General features: G+C 43.7%; 1 protein-coding gene across 5 annotated transcripts in view; it reads right to left on the bottom strand.

Moving 5' to 3' along the window:
- The window catches only part of ASTN2 (astrotactin 2), an 894,395-nt gene that overhangs the window by 620,316 nt on the left and 258,780 nt on the right, over positions 1-15,299 (bottom strand). The window lies entirely within an intron of this gene.

Here is a 15,299-nt window from a genome sequence, read left to right as displayed (position 1 = left end):
TATGCTGAGTGAAATAAGTCAATCAGAGAAAGACATGTATCATATAACCTCACTGATATGAGGAATTCTTAATCTCAGGAAACGAACTGAGGGTTGCTGGAGTGGTGGGGGGTGGGAGGGATGGGGTGGCTGGGTGATAGACATTGGGGAGGGTATGTGCTATGGTGAGCGCTGTGAATTGTGCAAGACTGTTGAATCACAGATCTGTACTTCTGAAACAAATAATGCAATATATGTTAAGAAAAAAAAAGAAGAAGATAGCAGGAGGGGAAGAATGAGGGGAGTAAGTCGGAGGGGGAGACGAACCATGAGAGACGATGGACTCTGAAAAACAAACTGAGTGTTCTAGAGGGGAGGGGGGGTGGGGGGATGGGTTAGCCTGGTGATGGGTATTAAAGAGGGCACATTCTGCGTGGAGCACTGGGTGTTATGCACAAACAATGAATCATGGAACACTACATCAAAAACTAATGATGTAATGCATGGTGTTTAACATAACAATAAAAAAATTTAAAAAAATAAAAAATAAAAAATAAAATAAAATGTGATGCTTTTAGGGGTAAAAAAAAAAGCTATGGCTTCACTGCCAGGTTCTTTTACTTTCTAGCTGTGTGACTGCAGGCAAGTGACTCAACCTCTCTGGGCCTCAGTCTCCTCATCTGTGAATGCTTCTCCGCCCTCCTCCCAGGGTTGTTGCAAAGATCACCTAAGATAATGGATGTGAAAATCTGTTGTAAACTGTAAAGCTCTCTGCAAACACAAGGCACTGCCATTATGGTAATAAAAAGTAAATGACACATGAATATTTCACAAGCACGGGCTGGGACAGATTACTTGTAAAGTACCCCCATCTAATGGGGTTTTATAAATACACACTCCCGGGCGCCTGGGTGGATCAGTTGGTTAAGCGACTGCCTTCGGCCCAGGTCATGATCCTGGAGTCCCGGGATCGAGTCCTGTATCGGGCTCCCTGCTCAGCGGAGAGTCTGCTTCTCCCTCTAACCCTCCCCCCCCTCATGTTCTCTCTCTCTCTCTCTATCTCTGTCTCTCGCAAATAAATAAATAAAATCTTAAAAATAAATAAACACACACTCCCTGTCCTTATTACGAACTCCCTAATAATCTCTTTCTAAAGCTCATCTTCAAACTCCTTTTGTCTCCCCTGTCATCTCTTCTTAATATCTCCTCTCTCACACAGCTATTTATTACTGAATGCTGGGTGGCATTTGGGGAGAGATGGGTCAGAAAAATCCACACATCCATATTTTGTACGGAGACGTAAAGAAAATGAAGCAAGGGCACCTCAATTTTAAGCTAAGATATTAAAAAATATACATCTTCCTGGTGGGTCTGCCACAGTCGCTCCTATTAGTAATACTTAGTCTGAAATTAGGTTTAACAACCCCATCCCCCTATGTAGCCTCAAATCCATTCACAGGTGACATTAATGTGGAAAGGGAAGAAATAAGCTCAGATGCATTTTTTTCCTCTTAAAAAAAAGTATAAATTTTACAAAGCCTTTTGGAGTCTCTCTTGGCTAAAGGAGAAATCCTTTTGCCATTAACTGCTCCTGCAGAGAGAGCTCGCTAGCTGCAAGATCATGATGAGGGTAAGCATTAATTAAATCTAACTGCGAGAGAATAATTATGTACACATATCCATCAGGGCAAGTTGTCACTATCCAGTAACAAAGTTGGATACAAATTCCATCAGCAGAACTGTCAGGCGGCTGTTAAAAGGATATAAATGTGTCCCAAAAGGATCATTTCATTTAGGGGGGGAAAAATTGGATTGCAAAGGATTAATGAGGCGAGGGGTTTGTGTTTTCAATTGAATGTAAAATGCAAACCAAGGAAGTTGTGATATCATCATTTAACCTTAATGTTTAGCCACATTTGGATTTCTAACACGTGGTGGGGACATTTAGACCTTGCGCATCAAACCAACATTTCCATCATGCAATGAGATGAAAGGTTGGATATCTTGAAGTTATATTGCATAAAAGTTTACAACAGAATCATAACATCTCATTTACACAGATGGCATATTCTTAATAATAACTAGGCAAGAAAATGAATGCAAATCCCACCAGGGTAATTCGGGGATTCAGGAAAGGGCCCTTTTTTTGTGACTGCCTTGATGTCTGCTGAATTTCAGTCCAAACTCTGTGGACTGTACGTATGCAGAGGCCCCACGCAGGTGGTAGGACTGCAAGTCTTGGCGGCAGCTGCCGCAAACAGGCACAGCTACAGTGTAGGTACAGGGACAGTGGCGTTAGAAGCAGGTCCAAGTGTACATCCAGGCTCCACCATTGACTGGCCATGTGGGCTTGGGCTACTGACCTCATGTCTCTGAACATCCATTTCCTTTACAAAATAGTGTTACAGAAAACTAGTTACAATAAGATATTTGAAAGCACCTAGACCAGTGACTGGCACAAGATAGGTGGCCAATAACTGCTGTTGTTCCTATCAGATCTATGTCCCAATGTAGGAAACAAACAACAACCTCAGGAACAGTTCCTCCTGCACTGTCATCCTGGCTGGGGCAATCATGGGTAGTGATGGTTTCCAGCCAAGGCAGAGACTAGGAAGCCCACCTGGTTTCACTGCATGCATGGTGGACAATGACACTGGTCAACACCAAGGTCATTTATTCTAATGCACTTATAACAATGTGTAATTGTTGGTTGACTTCCTACCTGTATCCTCCTCCATAACTTGAGCCCCACAGGGGTGAGGACCCCGTGTGTCTGATTTTCTACTGTCATCTCAGGACCTAGAATGATGGCTCACACTTGGTAGGAAGTCAGGTCGGAGGCCCTGGGTAGGGACTGAGCAGAAAGGGCTGGAATCAGGAATGGGAATCAGGTACAACAGCAATAGAGAACAGCTAGGGAGAGACTCATTCTATGCTGGGGATGATGCCGCCATAAGGATGGATGATCTGACTTGTCTGACTGTGCTGGGACCACAGAAGCTAATCTTAGAATGAGGCCAGAGTCTATCCGAGATCCTAGCCATTCTGGGATGCTGTAATTATCAGGGTAATGACCTAGTCTTGAGTTCTCAAGATCCTGTCAAGTTATTTTTAGGTAGTCCTGCCTGAAGGCATGACTTCTTCAAGTTCTTTCCCAAACTTGGAATGTATGCAGATTGCTGTGAATGCCACAACATTTTGCTGAAGGGGATCGCACTGACCCACCTCAGCCATCATTTCTGGCAAGGTAACCAGGGTGACACAGATAGAGAAGGAGTTTGGCAATACAGCTATTCCCTGGAAACTTATCTTCTCCGCTAGACCACACATAGGGCCTTTGTATGTCCAGAAGAGAACCTGACAAAAGGGACTATTTCTATGGCCTGAAAAAGAAATATGAAGAATATTGATTGAAACAAAACACTCCTACTTTATCTTGACAGTGAACATTTTTCTGGAAATGTTCAGCTACAACGTCACCTACACACACTCCCATCCATTCTCCACAAAAAACAAAACAAAAAATAGAATCAGTGTACACATATTGTTTCTCCCTATTTCCACCTCTGATTGAAAGAAATATCTTTCAGAGGTATAAAAATTAAACCACATTTAGTCATAAGTTACAAAGAGTCATCACTGAAAATAAAATAAAATTTCAGGAAATTGGGCCAAAGCCAGAAAACTGAGATCATAAAATGTCAAGACCCATAAAGAGAATTTCTTTCTTCTTGTGAAAAATCTTTAGACTCTAATTCTCTTTTTTTTAAGATTTTATTTATTTATTTGACAGAGAGAGACACAGTGAGAGAGGGCACACAAGCAGGGGGAGTGGGAGAGGGAGAAGCAGGCTCCCCGCTGAGCAGGGAGCCCGATGCGGGGCTCGATCCCAGGGCCCTGGGATCATGACCTGAGCCGAAGGCAGACGCTTAATGACTGAGCCACCCAGGTGCCCCTAAACTCTAATTCTTGGGGGCAGAATTTTATATATGTTCATTTGATTATATTTTTAATAGTACAGTTTAATATTCTGTATTATGATTTTGCCTACTTGAGCTAACAGGAAGATTTCTGTAAAAATTTTTGATTTTTGATTATATATTAGTCAACCTATCATCGTACTTCCCTCCATTTTTTTCTTTATATATTTTGAAGCTTTGTCGTTTCTGTACATAAGTACAGATTGCATTTGTCTCCCAGTGAACTGTTCCTTTTATGATTAACGACCCTATTTCTAAGAGTTTTTTGTTTCTTGTTGTGAAGTTTATTTTGCCGTATATTTCTACTTCTCCCCAAGCTTCCATTTCATTAGTATTTGCTTAGTATATGTTTTTCCTTTACCTTCTCTGTCAAACTTTCCATATCTTTATGTTTTAGGAAGATCTCTGGTAGATGGCATGCAATTGGATTTTACTTAATGTAATCTATCCCTGAATTTTAGTTTGCAAATTATATTTATTGTAATTAATAATGCTTGGGGCCTTATTTCTACCATGTTACATTTCAGTCTCTTATTTTTTAGTTTTTATTTAAATTCCAGTTAGTTAACATACTGTGTAATATTAGTTTCAGATGTAGAACTTAGTGATTCAACACTTCCATACAACACCCGGTGCTCATCCCAAGTGCACTCCTTAATTCCCATCACCTATTAAATCCATCTCCCCATCCTTTCTGGTACCATCAGTTTGTTCTCTATAGTGAAGAGTGTGTTTCTTGCTCAACATCACTCGTCATTAGGAAAATACAAATCAAAACTACAATGAGATACCACCTCACACCTGTCAGAACGACTAAAATTAACGACTCAGGAAACAACAGATGTTGGCAAGGATACAGAGAAAGGAGAACCTTCTTACACTGTTGGTGGGAATGCAAGCTGGTGTAGCCACTCTGGAAAACAGTATGGAGGTTCCTCAACAAATTAAAAATAGAACTGCCCTACATCCAGCAACTGCACTACTAGGTATTTACCCCAAGAATACAAAAATACTAATTTGAAGGGATACCTGCATCCCGATGTTTATAGCAGCATTATCTGCAAGAGCCAAATTATAGAAACAACCCAAGTATCCACAGACTGATGAATGGATAAAGAAGATGTGGTATATATATAGAATGGAATATTACTCAGCCATAAAGCAGAATGAAACCTTGCCATTTGCAATGACGTGGATGGAGCTAGAGAGTATAATGGTAAGCGAAATAAATGTTAGAGAAAGACAAATACCGTATGAACATACGCATATGTGGGATTTAAGAAAAAAAAACAACAGAATCCTAGGGGAACAAAAGAGAGAGGCACATCATTCTTTTCTTGATCTTGCTTTCTCTTTGCCTTTACCCACCACATCCTACTGCCCACCCGGAGACACCATGTTATCAGCTTCTAAACTTAAAGCCTGAGCTTTGCGTTTCCCTCTCACTCTTTACAACTGAGGAGTTTCCCTTCTTCATCTTTGATAAACTTGCAGTGTTTCAAAAATTCTAGTTTATTCCATGTGGGAGTGGATGGGCACACGTGTGCAAGCATATGTGTATGGAGCAGGAAGAAGGTCAGCTTCGTATGCCATGCTGTTGAAAACTTACCATATGCCTCGCCAACATTCTTTTCATTTAGATACCGGAGCTTTTGTTATAAACAAAAACATGTTCATTTTTAAAAATAAGTATTCTAGAATTGTGACTTTCCCCCCAAGATAACTGAAGTCCAATATGTAAATATGAAATAGGAGCTTGATGGAAGAGTCCTACCTACTCAGCCACATTCCCTTGTCTGCTCCCCAAATGCCTCTTTGGAGCACAGCTTGACAACTCTTGCTCATGGTCCATGAGCTCTACCTGGTATTCTCAGGATGTTTAACCACCTCTATCTCAAACATGGGAAAAAGCAAAGCCTTCTCTTTATAATCTTCTAAGTGATTTACCCATTCAATTACAGTTGAATTAGAAAAAGCCACAAGCTGCCAGCTTCTATGTGTTTTATCCAAATTCTCCAACAGTCAGTCTTGGTTGCAGGGAATATGGCCTACATGATTTTACATGTTCAGATGGCATGATAAGAGGACACTGTTGTAAGTCAGGGGACTTGGAAATCCATTCCTGGGTCTGCTAATTCTTCTCTGCAGCATGGATGAGGTCTTCCCATCCATCATTTTCTGCATCTATGAGCAGGAAGGATCGGACGACCTTGAAATTCATTTCTATCTCTGATGGACTAAGAGAACCTAAGGAGTTATTTCCCTCCGTTGTGTGCTGAAAGCCTGGGACAGCAGTGCCTCTGAGACATCTGGATTCACTTATAATCATCCAGCAAATAGACAGTCAAGGGGTTAAATCTAGGATTCTCTCAGTCCACATCTGAGAGGTTCCCTTACACCAGGGAGTGCAGGTCAAATCCAATCCACTGCCTGTTTTTGGTGTGGTCTAGGTGCTAACAATGGTTTTTCCATCTTTAAGTGGTTCAAACAAACCAAAAGAAGAATATGTTAAGATGTGAAAAAGTTATGAAATTCACATTTTAAAAGTATCCATAAATGTATTCCATTCTTTTGATTAGTAGAACTCTATTACAAAAAATGGTACTTGGTTATTATTATTGTATTTTGAATTTTGTCAGATTTGTGGAAAAATTTCTCTCATTGTGTAAGTGTCTACATAATCCTCAAGTTTGCCTCTTGGTCAGCAAGCTTAAAATATTTCCTATCTAGCCCTTTACTGAAAAACTTTGCTGATCCTGCATTAGACCATAAGGACTTGCAAGGATGGAGTCAGGGTCCAAAATCGACTACCTTTTGTATACCACAAGCCAGGCTGGTTCAAACAACAACTTGAGATCCAAACCATGTTAGCCCTGTTAAAAAAGGCTGGTTAGCAGAGGTGTAAAAATTACATGTAGTCTTTTAATCAGCTATAGATGGATTCAAATCTGGGATGCGATTCTCCCTCAATCAGCTGTATCACATTATACAAGTTCCTTCACAGATCTGAGCCTCCATTTTTCCATCAGTAAATTGGGAATAATTATGCTTGCCTCAGGGTATTGTGCAGGTCAGCCCAGGCTTTAACATAAGATAGAGACTTAATAAAATATCAATACCTGTAGGTATTGTAAGAAACAGCCCAATAGGGGCATCTGGGTGGCTCGGTTGGTTAGCGTCTGACTTGGTTTTGGCTCAGGTCAGGATTTTAGGGTTGGAAGATGGAGCCCAGCATCAGGCTCTGTGCTGGGTGTGGAGCCTGCTTGAGATTCTCTCTCTCCCTCTCCCTCTGCCCCTCCCTCACTCTCTCTTTCTAAAATAAATTAAAAAATAAAAAACAGTCCAATATTTTGTCCCTTTGTCGTTTAAGAGGTGAACTCTTATTTCCCCAGCCCTTGAATCTACGATGATCCTGTGACTTGCTTTGAGCAACAGAATGAAGCAGAAGGAATGATGTGTGCCTTCCAGGATTGGGCCTCAAAAAGCCTTGCATCTCCCATTCTTGTTGTTTTTGGAACCCTCCACCATTTGAACACGCCTTGGATAGCTGGCTGACCACAGGTAAATGACTGAGGTCAGCTTAGCCTACCCCACCCAGACCAGAAGAACTGCCCAGCTGAGCCCAGTCCAAATGCTCAACTTGGATTTAAAGCCCAATAAATGGTGGCTGTCCTAAGTCACAGAATTTGGGGGTGTTTTATTATGATGCCACAACTCTGACACAGTATCTGTGCCATTCTGATAAAAGAAAGATCTTAGAGTTGTGACCTCAGGCCCCAACAGCACCTAGCCCCCCAGCCTTGTGCTAAGGCTACATGTGAGTACCTCTCCCCGCTGCCAGGCCAGGCTGAATTGACGAAGAGCCCCCTGATACATTTCAGACAGACAAGGAAAACCACCTGGAGGAGACATAGACTTTCAGCAACGCAAACTTCTCTGAAAGATACATCAGAGACTTATGGAGGTGGCTGTGTACTCTGACTACAAATCAGCTCTCTCGTGGCTCAGCCCAACATGGGCATCACTAGGCTGCTGGTGGCACTGACCCTCTTGGGAAGGGCCTGAGGACAAGAAAAGGAAAGCCAGAGCCCTGGGGTAAAGGCTTCGCCATCAAATATGCATGACATTCCCTGCCTTTGATGGTGCCAACACTCTGATTTCAGGATGCAGCTAATCCATAGAGAGCAGCTAATCCATAGAGTGCTTAAAGGAGCATCTCCATAAACAGCACATTCTCACAATGGCCCTAGGACATAAGAATGGCAGGTATCCTCACATTTCCAGGTGCTAGGGATGGAAACCCAACAAGATTAAGCAGTTTCCCTGAGGACCCACCTGCACTTAAGAGCTGGAGTTCCAGCCAGGGTTTTCTGAGTCCAAATACTTTTCAATAGACAACGATGCTTCCCCATCAGATTTATCATCAAAGACCATTTAAGTCAGAGGGGACCTGTGGAAATTATCTAGCACATCACCTTTGCTTTCCGAATTAACAACAACAAAGATTTATTGGGTACTTGCCATGTTCAGTGCAGCCTGCTTAGTACTTCACATGCATTAACTCGAATCCCCCAACCCCCTAGGAGGTGGCCTATTATACAATTTGTAGATTAGGTAATGCCACTTTAGCCCACAAAGTCACTTCCCAAAGTTGAGCGAGTCAGAGGCAGAACTGGGGGATATGGATTCACATCAATCTGACTTCGGAACCTGAGCTTGTTTCCACAAAAACACACAGCCTCTTAGATGGGAACACTGAGGCCCGGAGGGTTGAAAGTCTTGTCCAAGATCATGCAGCCTGGGTGATTAATTGTCCATTAATCCATCAAGCATTAACTGAGCATCTGCTATTTGTCAGGAGCTAGGCTAGTCAATGAAAGCACGGGCCTGACCTGGACATAGCCACTGCACTTCATGAGTTTAATTAAGGGAGAAGAGAGGTGGTCATAAATTACTCTAATAAAAGGTAATAAGTGACAAATATCACAAGGCAGATAGAGAAGAGGTTATCAGAGCTTCTGGCTCCTTTATCCTCCCTGACAGATACACCCCAATACGCTATTTTACTGCAAGACACTGTCCTCAGAATGTAGGCTTATGTAAATATAACTGTGTGTGTATATATATGTATGTATATATATATATACACACACACACACACACATATATATATTGTTTATTGGTAACTGGCTATAAACTATTCACTTAGTTGGAGGAAAATATTCAGAAACAGTAATGACTTTAAATGATCTGCCTTCCTGGGTTGTTGTGACGCTTAAATATTGAACAGGCAGCCCCAGGTTCCATCTTTATGTCTCTGGTTCCTGTTTTTGTTCCCCTAACCTCTCTTCCCACTTAGCAGCCTTCCGTTTCTACCAGGGAGGTTTGGGTAAAGATCCCGCCCTTTTTGCCAAAGCAAGCCTTGAAACTGCATAATTAGAATGAAGTTCTGCTGGAAACCATGAGATCGTTGCAGGGAGACAGGGAGGACTGGGCAGACGTCAGCTCTCTGGGGCCTGGCCCTTTGTCTGGGATGAAATTGTTCTGTTTTCCTCCACCTCCGTGCCATGCCTCGTGCTGGATGTTCCTCCCCGCCCCCACTGCCGCGTGCCAAAAGCCAGCTTGCCCTTCCAAACAATGCCTTAGGGTGACTTTCTTTGTGGGGAAGTCTTCAAATTTGTCCCAAATGAAAAGTGTATATACTTTCTGCAAGCCTCTGAGGACAGGGCATGGCTCCCTGAGGTCAGAGGACATCCTGACTCTTGTCCTGACGCAGAGAGAGATGCCTCACCTTCCAGAGTCTTCTAGACCCTTGACAGACACACTCACAGTAGCACTGATGATGCAGAAACACTGGTCAACGCACGAGAAGCTACAACCACTTCCTTCCAGGATCTAGACTAGGCTGATTCCATTTCACAGCTTGAAGATCCTAACCAGACTAGCCGGGACTAAAACCCAAGTCATCTGGCAACTGCAGTGTGGGCTCTGTCTGCCGCGAGGTCACAGTTCTACAGTCTACTAGCTGGATAAACTTGGGCAAGTCACTTAACTGATATTTGAACTTCCTCTTTTGTAGACGGGGACAATTACAGTCCTTACCTTATGGGATCTGGGGAAGTTTTCAATGAGATAATATGTGATGAGAACAGTACTTAGAATATACTAAATACTCTAAATGCTTGGGAGATGCCAGTGTACCACATCTCATTAACCATTTGTATTCTACAATGCTCCCAGCTATCTTGTTTTATCCATCCATCCTTCCATCCATCCATCCTTCCATCCATCCATCCATCCATCCATCCATCCATCCATCCATCCACACACTCTCCCATTCAGCTGATTGCTATTCTATGCCCATTCTGTTACACACTGGAGCTACAGAGAGACATAAATCACTGTCCTTCCCATCATGGGACTGTCAGAGCTGGGGAGGGAGACAGATGTGTCCACACATATTTACAATGGATTGTGATAAAGGCTGAGACAGCAGCACTGGGCCACAGGTGCCCAGACAAAGGAGTGGCCCACTCAGCCGAGGTGAGGGTTGAGGGCGGGCCGAGGGTGTGTTCTTCACAGAGAAGACTTTGAAACTGAATTCCAAAAAATGAGTAGAAATCTGCTGTCTGGGGTACAAAGAAGGGAGAAAAGGAGGGTGTTTTAGGCAGAACATGATGTGTACACAGACTTGGAAAGCAAGGCAGGTTGGCTGAATGGAAGAATGGCCAGTGTGCCAGAAGCCACAGAATGCAGAGTCTTGGGACTTGGAGGAAGCGAGGGGCAGGCTGGAACCAGGCTAGGAAGGAGCCTTGTGCAGCGGACTATGGCAACTTTTTACCCTATTAGGCATGTTCCTTTCATCTTATAGATTCTTGCTTCTAAAATGGAGTAAGTGTACCCCAAATGGGTAATGATACTGATATAAGTAAAAGTAATAATAAAACAGTAGTGATAAAAATAAAACAGTGGAACATACATATTCAATGTGCACCTTTTGCTGGGCTCTGTGCTCACTGCTTTACAAGCATTGTCTCATTTGCGCCTATAGAAACCCTTTGAAGACGGTACACCATAAGCTTGGTTCTTCTTCCTGGAACATCGATATTGCCTAAAGACTTGAGAAAATGATAAATAATTTAACTGAAAAAAATGAGGTAGCATGATTTAAACTAAAACAGGCATGCACATGTTATGAAATAGAATGTCATGGATTTTTTTTTAGGTGGAACCTAGAATTTGGGGCTTATGACTGATGTCTTTCAAATACAGCGATAGACCCTTTGGGAGTGTGTTGATTCTCACCTGTCTTTAGGAAGACTTCCCCACAAAAGCTTGAGATGCCCCCAAGGCAAGTGACAGACGATCAGGGAAATGTTGTAGGCAGGAGAGTGACATGGCCCAATGTAGTGTGTTTGCAAAAGACTGCTCCAGCCCCCAGGGTAGAAGATGGATTTGTGGATGAAGGGGCTGTTGTAGGACTCTGGACGAGGAATAATGGAACCTCAGCCAGGTCAGAGGCAGTGGCCCAGAGAGCATGGGGCAGAGCTGGGAGCCTCTGTGGGCCACAGGAGCAGAACCCTGATGACAGTGATAACATCAGCTACTCATTATTGAGTCAGTCGCCCAAGTGCCAGGCCCTGGGCTACACATTTTGTAGGTATTATCCCACAACCCATATATGACGTTGGTATTATTAATGCCATTTTGCAGATGGGAAGACTGAGGCTAACACAGCTTCTTCATTTGCTTAAGCTCATTCAGTTAGCCCATGGTGGTTAGTTCAATTTCAAATAGAAAAGCCCCACTTTTAAACCACTAGCTAAACTTCATGAACCTCAGGATGCTCTTCCTCACATCACAAGCAATCTTCCCCAGCTTTAGTTTAGCTCCAACACATTCACTGTTCACTGCCTGTGGATGCTGGGGAGTGCCTGCCCAACAGCTGCCTCATAAAACCCCACTGGGAGTCCCCCACTGCCTTCCTCTGTCCGCCTAAGGATGATGCACTTGAGCGTCCACGAGGCCACTCAGGAGGAAGCCAGAGCCACAGACACACATCCGAGCTGCTTTTAACCGTGTGCTTCACTCCACGACCCTGCTTTTCCACTGCCCACTTCATCTGCTACAAACCGCTGAGCCCCACGGGCCTGGGCACAAAGCCCACAGAAGCAGAGAGGCCAGGTGCTCCCACTCTGGGCCAGAAGGCCCGACACTACCTCTGCAGCAGGGAGAGGAGCCAGGCAGTGACAGACCGAGAATCCAGACCCATCGGACCACATGTGGGGCTTCTGAGGGTCATGTGGGCAGACAGAGCACTTCCAACATCGTGTGTCTAGGGGTCGTTTCTGTTCCTCGACATGAGAATAAATGTTCCGGCGGGGGGGTGGTGGGACAGAGTCTGTGGTCAAGACGTTTGCACAGATGTGGAGGTAAACAAAGAAGCCCAGCTTTCTGTTCTACAGGACTTCCTAGGATCTTCAAGAGTCGAAGATGCATTCGGGAATTTCCAAGAGGCAGAAGGAGAGTGCAGAATTTCTATGACTTTTATGGGCCATGGAGTTCTTCAGTCCAAGAAAATCTTGAGGACCCAGAGCAGTAAGCATGGGAGCTGGGAACTGCAGGGCTGGCACATGCTATCCTTAGTCTCCCTTGCAAAAAACCTTATCCACGGTGGCAGTAAAATCACGAGCACAATGTTATTAAGCCATTTTGAAAATTGCCTTAACAACATCCACTTGAGCACAGTTGATGTGCTATCCATCAGTGAGTCTATCTCTAGGGGAAACAAGATTCCCTGGAGGTCTGTACCAAGAGGCTTTGGTTTATCCTGGATCCCTCTTACATCACCAATTCAGAAGTTATAAAACTGAGCCACTTTCGAAAGATCTTTGAGGTTAATACACTCATTTATTCCACAAATATTTATTAAACACGTTCTACACATTCTATGTATTAGGTTTATGAATATGAAACACATTTTTTGAGAGGAAGATAGTAAATAAGCAAAGAAAAATAAATTTAGACCACAATTTTATGGAACAAGTGAAAAAAGGGTTATATAGCACGTCTTGGGGTAGAAAGAATTAGGCTGGGTGGTCATGGAAGACGGTTTGGAGGAGCTCGTATCTGCGCTGAGAGCTGAACTGCAGGAGAACAGCCAGGAAGGCAGCTAGGGCGGGGGGGGGGGGGGGGGGGCGGGGCGGGGGGTGGAGGGTGTAAAGAGACACAGCAAGGGGAAGACAGCAAGTTGTCAGACTCGAAAGTGGGGAACCATTTGCTGGGTTCCTGCAATCCGAAGGAAGGCAGTACGGCTGGATCAGGAGGAAATGCCAAGTGAGTCAAGAGAGCAGAAGCCAGATCCAGATGGAACAGGAGATCGGCAAGTAGTTTGGGTTGTAATCAAAGGACAACAGGAAAACCACTGAATGATTTTAATCGGAAAGGGAACTTACCTGATTTATGTTTCTAAAAAGATTACTCTGGCTACTTTGGGGAGACAGAATCTCAAGGAGGGCATAGTTGCAAGCAGGAGGTGAGAGGCGGCAATGGTCATAATGGTGATGAAGGAAGCGGGGGACAGATTTGAGATACGTTTAGGGGAAAAATGCATTCTTCTCCCGTTAGTTCTCTTAGGCCCAATTTGACTTGTAAATCAAAATAACTTGATATCCAATCATCTAGGTCAAACAGATTTTCATTAATAAGCAAATTCTGAAATTCCGCCTGAAGAGTGAAGGCCAAGTTTGATGGACAAGTTTGATGCCCCTGCCCCAACCAAAAGTTCCATGTGGCATCGTTTATGGCACTGTTTAATGGTGAATTACCAGAAACAGCCCAAATGCCCAAGAGTAGAGGCCTCATTAAGACAGTTATGGTGCAAAAGAGGGATTTGGGGGGCAAGAATTCAGTGGTATAGCAAATGTTTTGGATAGGACACTAAGGAAATGAATTCAGACTGGCAGTGAGAACAGAGGGGAGGTTATGGACTGGGAGTCACTTGTACTCACGGGGGCTGTATTTGCAGGGAGGATCTAGGAGGGGAATTCTTGGTGAACGATGGAAGACAAAAGAGGGATAGGTAAGGCTGAATGAAACTACAAATGACCCTGAACAAATATAAGATAGGACAAATACATGACAACATTTATTCAGCTCCTGACACACATTAGCTGAGCATTCCATGCTGTCCGCCTTCACCACTTCATCCGATCTTCACAGCAGCGATCTGGGGTAGGGATTGACAACCCATTGTACAGAAGAGGAGGCTGAGCCTCAGAGACATCCAGGGACTCTTTGAAAGCCACACAAGTTGAAGTTGACTGGGCTGGGAATAGCACTGCATGCTGCTGACCTCAAAGCAACTTAACCATCATTATGTATCAGTTCAACCTGGGGTTTACTATGTGAATTTCAAAAAGCAACTCCACCACCAACTTCTGCCTTGATATATGACCTCAGTTTAATGTGCAGATCCTTGGTGTTTCACAGGGTTCGGGATTCCACAGGATAAAGCTGGGGAACACAGGTAGGATCTCACTAGCTTAGAACACAGTGGTTTAGCTAATGTTTGGAACTCAGCCGGATTAGTTCTTCCTGGCTCTCCTACTTATCTGGGCATCCCTTTGGGCAAGTTACTGCAGCTTCCTGTGCCTTGTGATATCATCTGTAAAATGGGAATTACCACTGTACCTCCTACATAGGGTTTCTGAGAATCAAATGTAAAAAAGAGGTATATAGTATTTAGCCTGCTGCCTGGAGTAAGTGTCCATAAATGACAATTTCTCATAGGGTTAGAGAGGTCATTTAAGGCAGGGAGAATGGCATGGAAAGGAACACAGAAGCGGAATATACAGATTTAGATGAGACAGAAGAAAGACGAGAGCTCTGCAATGGTCTTGAATGTCCTTTCCACAAGCCCAGACACTTCTGAAGGCACTGGACAGCCACTAAAGCTCTGGGAGAACCGGAGTGATGTCATGAGCACTATGTTCATAGGAACTAGAGACATGAGAGGCCAGAAGAAGAGAAGAGCTGGGAGCTACTAAGTGAATGTAAAGAGAAGGGAAGGGATTGGGGTGCCAAGCAATGATAAGGGGGTTCATCCCATTGCCGAAGTCATACAGATGACCAGAGGAAGAAAGAGGTGATGATGGTGATGATGATGAGGAGGAGGAGGAGGAGGAGAGAATGGGAAGAGGAGGAGGAGAAGGAGAAGGAAGGGAAGATCTACTTTTTATTGCATGCTGGATGTGCTAAGATACTATGAGAGGAGTGGCATGGAGAAGCAGAGCAACCTGCCCAAGGTGATGTGATTAGTTAAGAGTAGAACCAACATTT

The sequence above is a fragment of the Zalophus californianus genome, chromosome 13 (assembly GCF_009762305.2).
Source record: "Zalophus californianus isolate mZalCal1 chromosome 13, mZalCal1.pri.v2, whole genome shotgun sequence".
NCBI lineage: Eukaryota > Metazoa > Chordata > Mammalia > Carnivora > Otariidae > Zalophus > Zalophus californianus.
Note: the sequence above shows the minus strand (reverse complement) of the source record. Positions and strands in the feature narration are given on the sequence as shown.